Raw genomic sequence first — 18,677 nt, 5'->3', positions numbered from 1 at the left:
AGCACTGCCATGCTCATCTCCTAACAGGAGGGATACAAGGGCAGAAACGAGGTCTACTGACCTGTACTGCCGATATTATAAAGCTCCAGAAAGCCTTGGATACCCAAATGGGGTAGTACAGCTTCCGTATGCACTAATGTGACAGATGCAGAGACACACTGGGTGAAAGCAAGCGGCCGACTATCCAATGTGACTACGATGGGTTTTTACGTACAGCAGCTGTAGGGTAGGTACCTAACTTACTGAGAGAGAAGGACCTACCCCCTCTGCCCAAAAACGGCTTGCTTAAATGACCCTGCATTAGCAGGGGAAGCGCAGCCCTGCTCATCTCATGTCAGAATTATCCAATGAGGTCATCATGGAGCATCAGCGGCCTTAGGGAAGGTACCTGACCCCCCAAGAGGGGGAGAATCTACCCATTCTACCAAGGGATAGTGTGCTGTAGAACACCTCGTCCCTATGAGGTGAGCACTACCGTATCCTGGGATGAGCATCCAGAAGGAGGTATAGAACGAGATCCAGCATTGAGGGGGAGTCGCGTCATTCTTAGAAAAATTTGTTGAAATCAACTATTAGATAAAGTGCTCTAGAACCTTCAGCCTGTAGCTAGGCGAGCACCAAGGCTAGCCCTCCATGGAGGGGAGCCTACCCAGGGCAACCAGCAATGGCTAGAAAGAGGCATCGTCATGCCCTGCCAAAGAGGGGCTTTAGCTATATCAACCCAAGTAGTCCGTGCTTTCTTTCTCAAAAGAAAGCGTGGGCCCTGTTCTAGCCAACCCTCAGGTGTGCATGAACAGAATGGGCCTAATCATGCCTTTTGACAGGCTGCTGCTCCTCAGAGCCAGCACTACAAAGGGGTTTCCGCAGAAACACCCTAAAATATGAGGAATGGGTGAATAGCTCAGCAAAAGGAAGTCCCTCAGGGCAAGGCATGAGAAGAGTGTGATGCATTCAGCCAGAGATGTCAGGGGCATCTCGTGAAGAAAACTTCATAGAGCTTACCTAGAGGAAGGGCAGAACAAGTCCTAGAGGAAAAAAAGGTGAGCAGAAAGCATGTAAAACTGAAGGTTACCTGTTGCAGTAATGTAGCAGGGACCCAACGTACAAGAACTACTTCGTAGTATCTAGTCGATCGGCTGCAGAAAAAGAGGCAAATCCTCCAAGCCTGATCCAGGATGGAGATATCAACAGCATCCAGGGGTCCCGTCAACACATAGGAAGAACACAAAACCGCCATCGTGTGCAAAGAGGCCACAGCCTGACCTGCTGCAGCGTATGCCCTGTCATTCAAGCAAGATGTTCTCTGAAGGGGCTCGGATGGGTCTTAATGAGGAAACTATGCTAAAATTACTCAGTGGTACTGTAAAAAAAAAGCTGTTCTGTTGCATTTGCCTTTAAATGCTAATTAGCTCTGCTCATCCCGCCCCTCTTTACTGTGGGGTGACAAGCCGTTCTGTCTACTTTGGCCATGTTTAACCACAAAACCTGCTAACTAGCACATTATTAAGAAACACAATTTGCAAAGATGCATTAAAAACCCTTATACTCACTTCTTCTGTAGGTGAAGCTGGATCAGGAATGATTTGCGCAAACATAGATGCATTTATGTAGATTGCCGGGCACATTTCCTTCTAAAACGAGTTAGCGTCTTCAGTGGCACAGATATTGGGAGTAAATTATGACTGCTGTGTTAATTATTACATCCAACAACAAAACATCCTTAATCGCTCAGTCAGAGACATTTTTGTCTTTCCCTGCCCTGGAGTTGACACAATGGCGGTTGGACTGTTACAGCTCACTCAGCTCAGTCAGAGCGGGTCTAAGGTAAGACAGTCATGTAAATCAACTATCATGGGAGCAAACTCGGTCAGTGTGACATCACATAGACAAGAAGCTGAGTGTAGTTTGGTTTGAAAAAGGGGATATTACTTATAAAGATCTTAAAAAAAATACCACTGGGTGGGTGGTATTAAAGGATCTCAGATGTGTGTTGGCTATTCTGTTGATGATTAGTTTACTGCTCTAACATAACACTTATAATTTCAGTTTCAACTAACATTTTACTGCTTAGTATTAATTGTGTCTTTCTCCTCCACTTGGTTTGTGTATATACTGCATATTTAAGGTAACAATGCAATACATAAAGTCATTATTGATCATATATTATTGATATTAATACAATATATTGATTAAATGGGAGGAAGAAATCCTGCCCATACACAGCCAGAAAAAAAAAAATAAAAAAATAAAAGCAACAATGTTCATCTACTGAAGTGGCTTTCTGGAACTGTGAATAAACCGAATGAAGAGCAAAGTAATAGTAATTATAATAACAACAATAACATCTTCAACAAACAAACAAAGAGATTACCTTAGTTTTACCTTATGTTTTTGAAAAACATTTTTTTAATGCTGATCAAGCCTGCATTTATTTGATCAAGCATACAGAGAAAAAAAACAGTTGCAAGAATATTAAATATATAAAAAGTGAAAGTAAAGACTTATTTTTTACATCTTTTTATGTGTATGTTTTGATCAAATAAAGGCTTAAAGAGCATAAGAGACTTCTTTTCAAAAACTTTTGTTCTGTATAAGTAAAATATACAAAAATAATTACAATTAAATTTAAATAAATTCCTGAATGTAACACCCCTTGGACTATTTGTGTTGGTTTTGCCCATTGTCACACCCCCGTTGGACTGTTTATGTTGGTTTCTCCCTGCTGTGCCCATATTTGGTTCTTCCTGCACTCGCTGTGTCCTAATTAGTTAACCTTGTTTCACATGTGCCTTAATTATGTTCATCGTTATCACCTGTCTTTATAAGTTGCATTCAGTTCTGTGTTTGTTGTCCGGTCTCGTCAACGTCTACACGTGCGTGCGTGCGTGCGTGCTACTCTGCCTGTGGATTTACCTGTCTTGGAAACTATCTGTGGATTATAATAAAGACTTTATCTTGAACCGTCATCTTCGTTCGCCCTTTCCTTCCACGTTACATGACACCGTATAAATAAAAAGGTTCAGTATCATTTTTGTTTCAAGTGCTTTTATCGGGGAGTGTGGGGCCTCCAATATGGTCTGGTTTTACCTGTTGTGTGACCAAAAATCTGTTTGTTTGTTTGAATTGTGAATGTACAGAATGTTGATCTGACAAGTTCAGAATAATGAACGTAAATGCAGGTCTTTTGTCTAACGAGTACTTTCTCTGTCAATGTACTTTCATATTTTTTGCTATTTATTTTTGATGTAAGATATTTATATTTTTGGCAATGGGTGCTTCTAACTTCTTTTATTATTATTATTATTATTATTATTATTATTATTATTATTATTATTATTATTATTCAGGAGTTAGTTCAGGTAGGCCACATTAGTCAAATTCGCATCAGCTGATAGTCAGCTGGTCCTAATGTATTCCACTCCAGTCTTCAGACCTATCAAAGCATGGTGATGACCTAATCAAAGCTGTTTAGGGAACAGTCATGGTACAGCATCAGCTTTTGCCAAAGATAGATTGTATTTTATAAAATGGATAGTTCCGGTCCTTGATTCTGATTGGTTGAGCCGCTTTTGATGCGGTTGTAAATTACTCTACAAACATACACCTTCGTTTACGTCTGTGTGTTGCTCGGCAACCATTCTGTTGCAACCACAACCGTTTCTGAGGAACTACATTGTTTCGTGGAAGAATGTTTTCATTAATGTCATTATACTTAATTATACTGCCTACGTGCCTAACAATGCCTCCTTAGCTGTTATAAATTCACTGTAAACCATGGCTTCTTGGGGCTTATTGCTTTAGTTTATTTTAGTTTAGTTTGAGAACATCATTTAAACAAAGTAAGTGATCGTTACAAGTCCTAAGTCATGGGACATAAGAAAATTAAAAGTCAGGAGAAATAGAGACGTGACTCAGGTTAGCAACTTCATCACTTGACAGCATCTTTATTCTTTATTTTTATCAGTACAATTCACTCTTCACTCTATCTATCTATCTATCTATCTATCTATATATATATATATATATATATATATATATATATATATATATATATATATATATATATATATATATATATATATATATATATATATATATATATATATATATATATATATGTATATGTTTAATGTTTGTAATGATTATAATTCTTATACCTAGTCATGCAGCTTCCTTTAAAATATAGTTACCATAGTAACATTCTAAGACAGTTAAATTCAGTTAACTGCCTTTTTTAAGTAGAACTTCACTCAACAAGCTTGCAGCAGCAATTCAACTTATGATCTGTAGAAAGCATTGTCTGTAAGTTTTTATAGTTAATTTATGTTAAATTTGCTGAATTTGTTTATAAAGCTGTAAAAGAACTATATACCATAAATGGCACTAAAAGGAGATATTGTTGTATTCTTAGAGATAACTATAGCTTCACTATACTTCTCCTTTCTGTAGTTTCACTCTGTTTCAACATACCTAACGTGGTGTGGAATAAAGTGGCATTCTCCCACAAGTCTACATGTTGGAAAGAGTTTTTCTATCTGTCTAACTTCGGGAAGAGAGACACCAAAGTGAGGGCAGAATATATATATATATATATATATATATATATATATATATATATATAATTTTATCCCTGCAGTCTTTTCAAAGTCCATTTTAAACAAGAAACTGTCATGGAAGGCTCGAATACAGAACCAGATCAAATAAATACATTTGTTTAAAAAAAAAAAAAAAAAAAAAAAAAAAAAAAAAACTTTTTTTTTTTTTTTTTTTTTAAGGTCAGTGGTTATGGAAATTTGCTTATTCATTACTCTTCCTGAAGTATTATCTCAATGCAGTACACAATATCACAGTATTACAGTTAAATGAACACAAGTGGATTTTGAACAATTTCACTACTTAAAGCATATAGCAAGCTATTTACATATTTTATATATTTATTTTTGATATTTAAGATATTTACTATGAGCGCCTGCAGGGGTTTTTGGTTTTTGGTTTGTTTTTTCTTTCAGTAAATAAATAAATAAAAATGATCACTGGATTTGATTCACACTAGGTGTCAGAAAGCATTTTTTACAGAACAAACCATACCAAATCTAACATTCACAGATATTTACATACTGTATCCATACGGAGGTGGATTGTACATTAAATGTACAGTATATGTACAGTATATGTGCATGTTATATCACTGCAGTCACACCAGTAAATAAGTATATGTATTTGTGTGTGTGTGTATTTATGCATAAAAAATATTTCCTGAAGAATGATGGATTGTACATTTTGTTTTTTGTTGTAGATTTGCGTGTGTGTGTGTGTGTGTTGTGCATGCTTGTTACTTTGTAAGGGGGAAAAAAAAAAAATCACAAACATAATGAATGGTGGGGTCAGAGAACTTTTGATAAATGTTGTGGTACTTGCTTTACATTTTATTAGAAATCTGACAATTGAGGAAACAGCTTTGAGTGTTGCCGGAGCCTTACTTCTCAACATAGCAGGTAAAATCTTTAAAATGATATTTAAGTTTAATTGTGTTTCTTTTTATTGTTTAATAACTAAGAACCTTTGTAAACACATGTACAACACACTTGACTCAATTTGTTTCTTATATGATTGTAAGATTGATTAAATGCTTGAAAATGGTTTTGAATATAAAATATAAATTATGCATTTTTATTAATTTCTTAACATTTATATTTATAAATTTATATTTTTATTGTATTTATTATTATTATTATTATTATTATTTTTTTCTTTTTTTTTTTTTTTTTTTTGTAGATTAGTTTTTGCCTTTATTATTAAAGGACAGTATAAAGATGATAGTAAGTGAAAGGGAAGAGAAAGGGGGCTTGGATTTGAATTCGCGACACCTGTAGCACAACTGCACTATATGTTAGCGCGTTGCCCACAAGGCTATCGGTGCCAATTATTTATGCTTTCTAATTGATGAGTTTAATGCATGTGAATTCCTTCAGTACTGTTTAAGAGCCTCTCAGGATGCAGTTCAGAGTTGGTTGAGTTAATGTTCAGAGTGTGCACAAAGAAGCAAAAAGATAGTTTTGATTTGATTATTATTTTGGTCTCCACATAAATTCCATACTTTTAATTGTTTATAGTTTTGATGGGAAAATAGTGGTGATGATAATAATGTCCAAACTTTTGAATGTATATTTTTTACTATTTTAACTATTGTAAGTAGGTATAGGTAGGTAGGTATAGTGCATATTATAATTACTGTCATATTTGATATTTTAATAATAAATATTATATTTAAAATTAAGCTATAAACCGCTTATAGCTAGTTTTTTTTCATAGGTTGATTGCTAAATTGCTGTGTGTCTAAAAACAACTTGCCTTTTTCTATAGCATATTTATGTTATTGTTCCTCAATGCAGAGGTAGGACTATAGGCGAGACTATAGAACAGGGGTCACCAGACCCGGTCCTGGAGGGCCAGTGTCCCTGCGGAGTTTAGCTCCAACCCTAATCAAACACACCTGAACCAGCTAATCAAAGTCTTAGGTATACTAGGCATGCTTGAAACTTCCAGGCAGGTGTGTTGAGGAAAGTTGGAGGTAAACTCTGCAGGACACCGGCCCTCCAGGAACATGTTTGGTGACCCCTGCTATAGAATATCATTAGCCGCTATAGGGAAATAATGAAAAGAATGACAATGTGCAGTAAAACAGTTTGCACTACAAACCACTGTGTTCACAATACATTAAAATAATATGGTAAGACACCCATTTGTAATATCAAAAATGAGTGGTTTTGTACAGCTGAAAATAGCTGGACACGGATGAGGCTGAAAGCCAGACCTGTAAAATTTACTAATGGCCGTGCCCGTTCTTATGGAAAAAAATAAGGTGGATAGCAGAAACTCAGTTCAGCTATCCACAAGGTTCCTATGCCCCATGAGGCCTTGTGTCAAAAGTGGAAGCGTCTTCCGGTTCAAAGTAAACGAGCGGAACGTGACACCCATTCTTTCAACAGGTGACAGTAGTGATTGGCACATAAAGCCTCGTGTAGCACTTACATTTTCCTCTGACTGTTTCTGGAAAAGTCTCAGAGCTTTGAGTGTGGCGAAAACAGCGCGATCTGGTGGTTAGTAAAAAACAAAGCAGCCAAAAGGCTGTGAAAGAAACACCGTCGGACGAAACATTCACCACACATTCAGGGTTGCCAACTCTCACGCATTTGGCATGAGACACACACTTTCAGGCTCTGTCTCACGCTCTCACTCTTCCCATGTAAATCTCATGCCAAATTGGCAACCCCGCTTGCGATTTTAAACAAAGTTTCAGCTTTCAAAAAGTTTTAATACTGAATTCAAACGATAAATACCATTTTGGTGCACTTATCGTGGCGTAAATGGTAAAATGTAGCACTTATGTTAATGCCAGAGCCATTAAAAAACAGAGCTGAGACAAGCTCTGATCTCTTTGAAATTATACGTTTTACTACACTGTCCATAGTTTAACGATGGCTATTTGTAGTAAAAGTGCTGTTATACTAATGGTAAAAATGGGAAAAGCATGGCACTTTTACTATAGTAAAACCATGGTTAATTTTCGTAAGGGTGTTTATCAGTCAAACTCATTTAAAACTGCACATTCATCAGGTATGAAATATGATCAGTAAAAGAAAAATACCATTCGTGAGAATGCAGCAGGTTAGTGGGGAAATATATTTATTTATTATTCAGAATGCACATACCGAAGGGAAATATAGTAACTTTTCAGCAGGGTGAATATGATTTTTTTTAAGAAATGCCAGCCCTAAAATGTAGTAATAATCTGCGTTCTCATGATAAACTGTCTGTATGTAGGTGCGCTGAACACTAACCGGAAACTACCGAGCTGTAACAAGTAGAACGCAGAAGTAGTTGTGCAAGTAGTAATTAACCCAGAAGTATTTCCTGTATAAGATGCAGTTATTCTGTAGCAGGGTGTCAGAAACACTGTCAGTGTGTGATAACGCAATGTATGCCTGCTGCGGTATTTAATACTGCTAATTCACATACACACAAACTGACCTGATTTAGACAAGGTTGGTTATTCCTGACATGACTATTATATAATTTACCTGGGATTTTGGCTAAAATCTATTTTCTCATTTTCATGACAATATGTGCCGTGCTGATGTAATAGGCAAACCAGTTGTGGGCTACACAAACCAGTTTATCAGCTTTGTCCTGATTCTTGTTTACTTACTTTGTATTTGTCTACCCACACAGGTTCCCTCTGCCATTTAGACGGAAAATTGTCATAATGACCATAAACCTCTAAATATTATTGTTTTTTTAACGGAATTCTCAAATCATCCTTTCTCTCATCAGTGTGTGGTAAAGCCCCCCTCAACAACAAGATTGTTGGAGGGTAGGATGCAACAGCAGGAGCTTGGCCGTGGCAAGTCAGCATTCGTATTGCCCATAATGGAAAAAGGATGTACTGCAGCGGGAGTCTGATCACTAAAGACTGGGTTTTATCTGCAGCACACTGCTTCGAAGGGTATGTTGAAATCTTAAATAAAGCTTAAAATACAATTGTAGATTAATCTTAAATAAAGCTTAAAATACAATTGTAGACTGATTATAGTGGAATTAAACCAGACTTTCTTTATTTACAGCTTCAGTGCATCTGACATTGTGATGTACTTTGGGCGTCAGAGTCAATCGGGCTTAAACCCTAATGAGATAAACAGAACAGCGAGAGGTATCATCATTCATCAATACTATAACAGTACTTGGTTCAACAATGACATAGCACTGGTCCAGCTCTCCTCGTCTGTGATGTTTTCTAATTATATTAGGCCAGTTTGTCTGGCAGCTGCTTGTAGTAATTTTGCTAGAGGTACAGAGAGCTGGATCACTGGATGGGGAACACTACAGCCTGGAGTTGAGTGAAGATGTGCTTGCCAATTAACTAAATACAAGTAATACTGTAAACCTTACTTACAATACTGTAATGTTTATTGACTTGTGTCACAGGCCAGTTTGCTAAAATACTGCAGGAGGTGATGATACCAATTGTGAACAACAGTGACTGTAAAAATGCCTATGGAGCACTTATTACATGCAATATGATTTGTGCTGGAAAGGGAGGGAAAGGTTCATGTACAACATCAGTCACTGAATAGTTCACTCAGAAATGAAAATGTACTTACTCTTAGGCCATCCAAGATTTAGGTGACTTTTTTCTCTTCAGTAAAGCAGATTTCAGGTTGTTCTTAAAATGCAAGTCCATGGCTACCATCACTGAAAATCGAATTAATACCACTGATCTGTGCTAATAATGTTGCAAACAATGATCAATTCACTTCCTTGGACCTCAATATATCATCAGGAGCCACAGGTATTCATTTTCCCTCATTAAAATTAATGTGGGAAAATGAATACACAATCCAGAACCAATTATCATAGTGCCTTCCTTCTCATTCTTCTTTGTCTATCTATTACGTTCTATCTATTACATTTTTTAATCTGTCATGCACTGATTAATTATCAAAAGCTAAAATCTCATGGTACAAGTTCTCCTTTTATTTATAAATATCAGTAGACACTAATACGGATGTTTGTAAATCTATTCCAGTATTATTTGGATTTCAAAATAAAGGTTTGATTTAAAATTTTGTTGAGGATTTTTGTTCCTTTCTGGCATTGTGGATCTAAAATGTGTAGTCTATAGACAGTTGCTTAACAGAAATACAATAACAGAATGCTATGATAATAAAAATACTTATATGCAGTTCACATATGAAATGTGGACTTTTATTATTTGTTTTTATTTGCTGTTTCACACAGTATTTTGAAAATACTAGTAGTCTTGTGTTGTCTAAGGCAAACTTTCATAGGCTGTATAAACATTTCTTAGAACTTCATTAAACACAATACAATCTCAATAAACAACACAAAGTTAGTAGCAATGTTAGACTAATACAGGTGTGTCTGGTGAGAAACTTTAACACTTTCACTTGTATGAGTGCCAGGAACTTTGAAAGGCAGCTCAAGATTGTGAGTATACTATATGATCCAATATTCTATGCATTTATATGTTTTAAATAGGCATTTAATGCTTCACATGTAAGGTAAAATAAGATAGGTCTCCTAAAATAAACAATTAATTTGTTTTCTTTTTAGAAAAATTAACATTTTTATTGCTGAAATTGCATATATTAAAAACCATGAAAACTAATCCCATGTAATGCATATTATATATATATATATATATATATATATATATATATATATATATATATATATACACACACACACACACACACACGCACACACACACACACACACACAGGTTGTAACGGAGACGGTGAGAAGTGGATCCAAGTGCTAGCTTTATTGATAAACGTAGTCAAACAGGCAAGGTCAGAGACGGCAAACAGGAGCATCAAAGGTAATCCAAACACGGTAATCCAATAAACAAGTGAAATGGTCAGGGCAGGCAGCAAGGTCCAAGAAACACAGAAACAGTCCAGGGTCGAAAACACACGAAGGCAAGGCTTGGGAAATAAACAAGACACTCCACAACAAAGAAGCCAAGTACAATCCTGGAGGGCAGTGGGATGGAGCAGAAGCGGAACAGGAGGGCGATGGAGGGCCAGGTCCATGTGGCGGTGGAGGGCCTAGGGACTGAGGCAGGACCGGCAGAGCAGGAACCCTCCAGGGCGGAGCAGGAAGCGCAGGAGCCCTCCAGGGCGGAGCAGGAGGCGGAGCAGGAGGCACAGGAGCCCTCCAGGGTGAAGCAGAGGGTGGAGCAGGAGGCGGAGCAGAAGGCAGAGCCCTCCAGGGCGGAGCAGAAAGTGCAGGAGCCCTCCTGGGCGGAGCAGGAGGCCGCATAATGGACTGGGATCTGGGGAGAGCAGGGACAGAGGAGGCAGACTGAATAAAGAGAGAAGCAGAAAGTCCAAAAGTTAACGCCACCTCCCTATGAGGTTCTACAGCGGCCGCTGACACCTCAGGAGGCATTGGCGCAGCTTCTCTGACTGGAGAGGCCTTTGGAGCTGACTCGTGGTCAAACGAGACCTCTGAAGTAGACTTGAGATCAGACGGCACCTCTGGAGCAGACTTGAGACCAGACGGGACCTCTGGAGCAGACTTGAGACCAGACAGGACCTCTGGAGCAGATTTGTGAACAGACGTGACCTCAGGAGCAGACTTGTGAACAGGCGTGACCTCAGGAGCACAGTGTGCAGCCCACACACACCAAATGGCAACCGCCATTAAGGGAAGAGCAGTGGCGGGTGGCAGGACCTCTTTGATGATGGATTTTGACGGTGTTGATGCCACTGAGATGTTCGCTGCCCTCACTGACACTAGTGGTGGGTCCAGCACGCTGGCCATCATAATAGGCTGTGACCTTGGGATGTCAGACGAGACATGGCGAGGCTCTGGGCAGACAAACGAGACATGGCGAAGCTCTGGACAGATAGACGAGACATGACCGGGCTCTGGAAGGTCAGACGGGACGTGACTTGACTCTGGGCCGTCAGGCGGGACGTGACTTGACTCTTGACTTAGCAGGAACAGCAGCTGTGACATGACCTGAGTTTGCAGGAACAGCAGCTGTGATGGAACTTGACTTGACTTGGTCTAGAAGGGCGGCCATGATGGGCGCAGACTCAGGAGCAGATAACATGACGTGAACCAGCTGTGGCTTGGCAGGCACGACGCTAGCGGGTGCTGGCTTGGCTGACATGACGCTAGCGGGCGTTGGCTTGGCTGACGTGGCGTAAGCTGATTCTGGAGCAGCAGACTTGATGTGGGCTGGTTCTAGCATGGCGGCCATCTTGGGTGCAGGCTCTGGCGTGGCGGCCATCTTGGATGCAGGTTCTGGCGTGGCGGCCATCTTTGCGACAGGCTCTAGCATGGCGGCCATCTTGTGAGCTGACTCTGGAGGGGCAGCTGTGACTTTACTTGACTCAGGAAACAGCTGCAATTTGGCTCGACTCTGAAACTTGACTTGACTCAGGGAACGCAGCTGCAACTTTATATGGCTCTGGTATGGCAGCTGTGATGTGACGGAGCTCCGTTTTCACCGCCATTTTGTGAACGGGCTCCGCCGCCGCCGCCAATTACACGGGCAGGTTGCACGGCCGGTGTTACCGCGATGTCGCGTTGCTCCTCTGCGACACCCACAGTAAAATGAGAGCCACTAATTTGCAGTGCAATGTCTATGTAATGTTCTAAAGTTCAATGAGGTTCATAAAGTGGCATTGAGAAGCTGAAAAGTTCAGAAAGCCCTCCACAGAAAAAATATCATCAGACATAGATCGTCCATTAAAGTCTGATTAGCTAATTCAACAAAGTCCATAATGTACTCCTCAATTGACCGCTCACCTTGTTTGAGATGCATGATCTGTACTGCTGAATCCATACTGGAACCAGATGACTCCAGAATAGCTGCTGGATCCTTGTAGTGGCTGATCGTTCTGTAACGGAGACAGTGAGAATGGATCCAAGTGCTAGCTTTATTGATAAACGTAGTCAAACAGGCAAGGTCAGAGACAGCAAACAGGAGCATCAAAGGTAATCCAAACACGGTAATCCAATAAACAAATGAAATGGTCAGGGCAGGCAGCAAGGTCCAAGAAACACAGAAACAGTCCAGGGTCGAAAACACACGAAGGCAAGGCTTGGGAAATAAACAAGGAAACACAATGGAAATAACAGGCTAAACAACGATCAGCACACAGAGGGGTGAGTGGGAGCCTTAAATACTAAACATGAGGGAACACATGACAAAAACCAACCAATGGAAAGGGGACACATAGAACAGGGCAACCAATTAGAATATGACACATACAGACAAGAGTAAAGCATGGTGGCTTGAGTGAACACAGAGTCTGGGCAAGAGTGCCCTCTAGTGGAGTTCATGGGCACTCCAGCTGGTGACCGTAACACAGGTGCTGGTCATATAATTAGAATATCTTCAAAAAGTTTATTTCACTAATTCCATTCAAGAAGTGAAACTTGTATAAATGTATACATTCATTCCACACAGACTGATATATTTCAAGTGTTTATTGCTTTTAATTTTGATGATTATAACTGACAACTAATGAAAACCCCAAATTCAGTATCTCAGAAAATTAGAATATTACTTAAGACCAATACAAAGAAAGGATTTTTAGAAATCTTGGCCAACTGAAAAGTATGAACATGAAAAGTATGAGAATGTACAGCACTCAATACTTAGTTGGGGCTCCTTTTGCCTGAATTACTGCAGCAATGCGGCGTAGCATGGAGTCGATCAGTCTGTGGCACTGCTCAGGTGTTATGAGAGCCCAGGTTGCTCTGATAGTGGCCTTCAGCTCTTCTGCATTGTTGGGTTTGGCATATTGCATCTTCCTCTTCACAATACCCCATAGATTTTCTATGGGGTTAAGGTCAGGCGAGTTTGCTGGCCAATTAAGAACAGGGATACCATTGTCCTTAAACCAGGTACTGGTAGCTTTGGCACTGTGGCACTTGGCTCTATGCTTGGACACAGAGCTCTGTGAACAGCCAGCCTCTTTTGAAATGACCTTTTGTGTCTTACCCTCCTTGTGCAAGGTGTCAATGGTCATCTTTTGGACAACTGTCAAATCAGCAGTCTTCCCCATGATTGTGTAGCCTACAGAACTAGACTGAGAGACCATTTAAAGGCTTTTTGCAGGTGTTTTGAGTTAATTAGCTGATTAGAGTGTGGCACCAGGTGTCTTCAATACTGAACCTTTTCACAATATTCTAATTTTCTGAGAAATAAACACTTGAAATATATCAGTCTGTGTGGAATGAATGTATACATTATACAAGTTTCACTTCTTGAATGGAATTAGTGAAATAAATCAACTTTTTGAAGATATTCTAATTATATGACCAGCACCTGTATATATATCATAAGCTGGTGTGTGGTGGGCGTTCTGGCACAATACGGCTGCCATCACATCATGCTGCGCACTGGTGATGGTTGAGGAGATTCCCCCTTCTATGTAAATTGCTTTGAGTGCCCAGAAAAGCGCTATATAAATGTAAGGAATATATAATCTGTAAGGCAGATTTTTTGATTATTGATTAGAAGGTGCTCCTAAAATTTTGACTGTGTTTATAATAATTCTGTAAAAATTAAAATCTAGATTTAAACTTTTAATGTTATTATAACCTACAGATGCTATGTGAAAGTTTGAAACACAAAATAGTGGTTTTCATCTAGCCACTTTCTTGGTAAAGAAAACACATTTTTACTCAAATTAATCAAAATGGATTTCAGAATCAGAATCAGAAAGAGCTTTATTGCCAAGTGTGCTTACACACACAAGGAATTTGTCTTGGTGACAGAAGCTTCCAGTGCACAGACAGGATCGCAAGTGACAAGACACAGATAACAGAAATTAACAAGTGATTAGAATAAATATATGAAAAGACACAAACAATAGACAAATAAACGAGTGATTAGAATAAATATGTGAAAGACAATACACAAGACAATATAATGTAAATACAGATGTTCTATATACAAATTATACAAAGGAATTGAGTGTATGGAATCTATAATAAATATAGGTATGGATAGCGGTATTGCACATTTTATTGCACAGTAGGGGGAATATTTAACTGTTCATGAGGTTGATGGCCTGAGGAAAGAAGCTTTTTCTATGTCTGGCTGTTTTGGTAGTCCGTGCTCTGTAGCGCCGACCAGATGGCACCAGTTCGCAGGAACTCGAGCCGCGTCGAAACGCTTTGGGAACGCCTTCAGCGTGACCGCGCTCTGAATCACGTGTGCAATCAGACCAATGGAAGAACGAAACGTCATAGGCGGGTGACGTCACTGACCAGGAAGCATAAAAGCACGTGCGCCAGAACGAGCGTCAGCTTCTGTCTTTCAGCAGCGCTCTGTGTTTGTCTGTGCTGTCTCTTTTTCGGTTGCTAGTTTGCACCACTTTTATTTCGAGACAGTATGTCTAAAAAAACGGAGAAAACCAAGAACGTTGGCAAGCCGGGTTTTAGAGCGTGTGTTCCTCCCTGCTGCTCTCGTTACATCTCGAGCGGGGATACACACGCTCTATGCGTGGCTTGCCTGGGAGCGGAGCATGCGGCATCGGCCCTCGAGGGGGGCGATTGCCCGCATTGTGACGTATTACCCATGCGTCTGCTCCGCTCCCGGAAGGCTCTCTTCTCCGCGGAGGGAGCCTTCATCAGCGTTCCCCGCGGGTCCGGTCCCGCTTCCGCCGAGGCGGAGCGGCGGCTGCACTCGTGGGGTTCGCAACTGGATCTGGTGGAGGGTATGGAGACGGGTGACCCCCTATCTCCTGCCTCACCCACCAGATCCGCTGCCCGGCCCTCGGATCGGAAGCCCGCGCTGCGGTTTCTTCCCCCGGGGTCGGCCTCCACGCTCCCCATTTCTTCCTCTGAGGAGGTTGACGTGGTGAGTGTGGATGAGGCTGCAGCACCTCAGTTTCCCCAGTATGAGGAGCTGCTGGAGGTGGTGACTCGGGCGGTGGCCAAACTGAACATCGATTGGCCCGCCGAGCCATTTGTCGAACCGCAGAAAAGTAAACTGGACGAGAGGTTTCTGCGGTCTCGACCACCTCCAGCACGCCGGAGCCTTCCCTTTTTCCTGATCTCCACACTGAGGTGTCGAGATCATGGAATTCACCCTTCTCGTCCCGCTTGTTCATCCCTGCCTCGTATAACTACGGGTATGTGGCGGGGTTGGATGAGCGAGGGTACAGAGCGATGCCTCGGGTGGAACAGACGCTCGCGAGCTATCTGTCCCCCGAGTCTGCATCGTCTCTGAAGGCTCCGGTCTTGCCCTCCAAGCCGCTGCGAGTCACCTCAGCGCTGGTGGGCAAGGGGTACACGGCTGCGGGTCAGGCTGGTGCGTGTCTGCACACCATGTCGGTGTTACAGGCGTACCAGGCTGACCTGCTTAAAGAGTTGGATGAAGGCGAAGAGATAAAAGACAGTGATATCTCTGAGCTTAGGAGGACCGCTGATTTGTCTCTCCGCGCCACTAAGGAGACCGCCCGTGCCATTGGGCGGTCTATGGCAGCCCTTGTGGCCGCGGAGAGACATCTTTGGTTGACCCTGTCTGACATGAAGGAGAAGGACAGGGTCTTCCTCTTAGACGCCCCCGCTTTCGCCTGCTGGTCTGTTCGGCGACGCCGTCAATGCCGTTGTCGACAGATACCAGGAGGCGCGTAAGCAAGCGGCGGCGTTTCAGCGGTTCCTCCCCCTCGCCGCCATCCAGCTCACGGGGCTGCTGCGACGGAGCAGCCCCGGCCGTCTACCAGCTCCTCATATAGGGAAGCTCAAAAGCAGAGCGTGGCCACTCGCGCTCCTCCCCATCGAGCGAGTGGTCAAACGCTCTAGGTCGAGGACCTCCCAGGCTAAGCCCGATCTGAGGGTCGTGCTTCAGTCGAAGAGGTCCTCGACCAAGCGGTCCTGACGGGTCGGGACCGCCGAGGGCAGCCCCATCTGGGGGAAACGGGTCACACCGCAGTATTCGGTGTCCGGGTCCCCCCTGTGCCCTCGGGAGATCGTTCTGCCAACCCTGCCGGTGCTTCAGGGCGCAGCGGTCTCCAGCGAGCATTCACCCCAGTTTTTCCCGCCCGGCAACGTAGCGGGGCTGGGGAGCTCGCCACCCCCACGGGGTCTCTGGGACCGCTGGTTCAGGTGCTTCCTGCCGGGCAACCGTTTCAGGACACCGTTCCAGCGGCCCACATAACACCAGAGGCCAGCCTCGAGAGGCTGGTTCCCTTAGTAGATCATTTGGCAGCGTGGAAACTACTGCCCAATGTGTCTGCTTGGGTCCTGCATACTGTAGAGCGAGGTTATCGCATTCAGTTCGGCGCACCACCTCCGCCGTTCAACGGGGTCTCTCCCACGCTGGTGGGCCCCGAGCAGGGTCTGGTAATGGAACAGGAAGTAGCCACTCTCCTGAGGAAGGAGGCCATCGAGGTGGTCCCTCCTCACGAAAGAGAGTCCGGGTTCTACAGCCGGTACTTCATTGTTCCGAAGAAGGATGGGGGCCTGCGTCCCATTTTAGATCTGCGTCTGCTGAACCGCTCAGTCAAGCGACTGAAGTTCAAGATGCTCACTATCAAGCAAGTCGTGTCTCAGATCAGGTCAGAGGACTGGTTTGTCACGATAGATCTAAAAGACGCATATTTTCACGTCTCCATCCTTCCTCAACACAGGAAGTTCCTGAGGTTTGCTTTCAGGGGCGAAGCTTACCGATATCGGGTTCTTCCGTTCGGCCTAGCACTCTCCCCCCCGCACCTTTACGAAGTGTGTGGATGCAGCTCTGGCTCCACTGCGACTCCAGGGCATCCGCATACTCAACTACATCGACGACTGGCTGATCCTAGCTCAGTCGGAGATGGTGGCAGTTCAGCATCGAGATGTCGTTCTCGCTCACATGAAGGCGCTGGGGTTGAGACTGAACGCCAAGAAAAGTGTGCTTTCTCCACTACAGAGAACCACTTATCTGGGCGTGGTGTGGGATTCGAGGGGAAACCCACTTCGCATGATCAAGGTCACGCGGCGTTGCCTACGTGCCCTGGACATGTGGAGGAAGCCTTGGTTCTTGTCTCAGGGCCCGGTGCTGGGAGCTCCTTGTCGCCGCGTAACGCTAGCGACGGACGCGTCCCTCACCGGTTGGGGAGCGGTCATGAGTGGCCACCCTGCCCGCGGTCTGTGGAGCAGTCGTCAACTCACGTGGCACATAAATTGCCTGGAGATGCTGGCCGTGTTTCGGGCTCTGAAACACTTTCTCCCGGACCTACGAGACCGCCATGTGTTGGTCCGCACCGACAACACCTCGGTGGTCTCGTACATCAACCACCAGGGAGGTCTGCGTTCACGCCCCTTGTACAAGCTGGCGCACCAGATCCTTGTGTGGTCCCAGGACAAACTCCTCTCGCTGAGAGCAGTTTATGTTCCTGGGCATCTCAACTTGGGAGCAGACATCCTGTCGAGACAGGGGCCGAGGCCCGGGGAATGGATGCTTCACCCAGACGTGGTGAAGCAGATCTGGAGAGTGTTTGGTCCAGCCCAGGTGGACCTTTTTGCCACGAGGGAGAACACGCAATGTCCCCTCTGGTGCTTTCTAGTTCATCCAGCTCCCCTGGGGCTGGATGCCATGGTGCAGACGTGGCCGAGGCTACGTCTGTACGTTTTTCCCCCGATCGCTCTGCTCCCGGGAGTTCTAGAGAGAGTGCGCCGGGACGGGGTGTCCCTTCTTCTAGTAGCCCCATTCTGGCCGGGCCGAGTATGGTTCTCGGACATGATTTCTCTCCTCGACGGCTCTCCCTGGGAGATTCCCGTCAGGAGAGATCTCCTCTCACAGGCCATTCTTCACCCCCGGCCGGAGCTGTGGAAGCTTTGGGTGTGGCCTCTGAGGGGGCACACCTCTTAGCTTCCGGTCTCTCAACCGAGGTTGTTGAGACCATCCTCCAGTCTAGAGCTCCCTCCACGAGGAAACTGTACGCCTTGAAGTGGAAACTTTTCACTTCTTGGTGCGGACGCTGCCAGCAAGACCCAGTTAACTGCCCAGTTGGTTCAGTGCTGGAGTTCCTGCAAAGCCGGTTGTCTGCAGGGTTATCCCACTCCACCTTGAAGGTCTACGTGGCGGCCATTGCGGCCTACCACGCCCCTCTTGGTGGTCTTTCCGTGGGAAAGGACCCCCT

This window comes from Labeo rohita, unplaced genomic scaffold, assembly GCF_022985175.1.
Source record: "Labeo rohita strain BAU-BD-2019 unplaced genomic scaffold, IGBB_LRoh.1.0 scaffold_157, whole genome shotgun sequence".
NCBI lineage: Eukaryota > Metazoa > Chordata > Actinopteri > Cypriniformes > Cyprinidae > Labeo > Labeo rohita.
The sequence above is the reverse complement of the archived record's forward strand: the minus strand, read 5'-3'. Positions refer to the sequence as shown.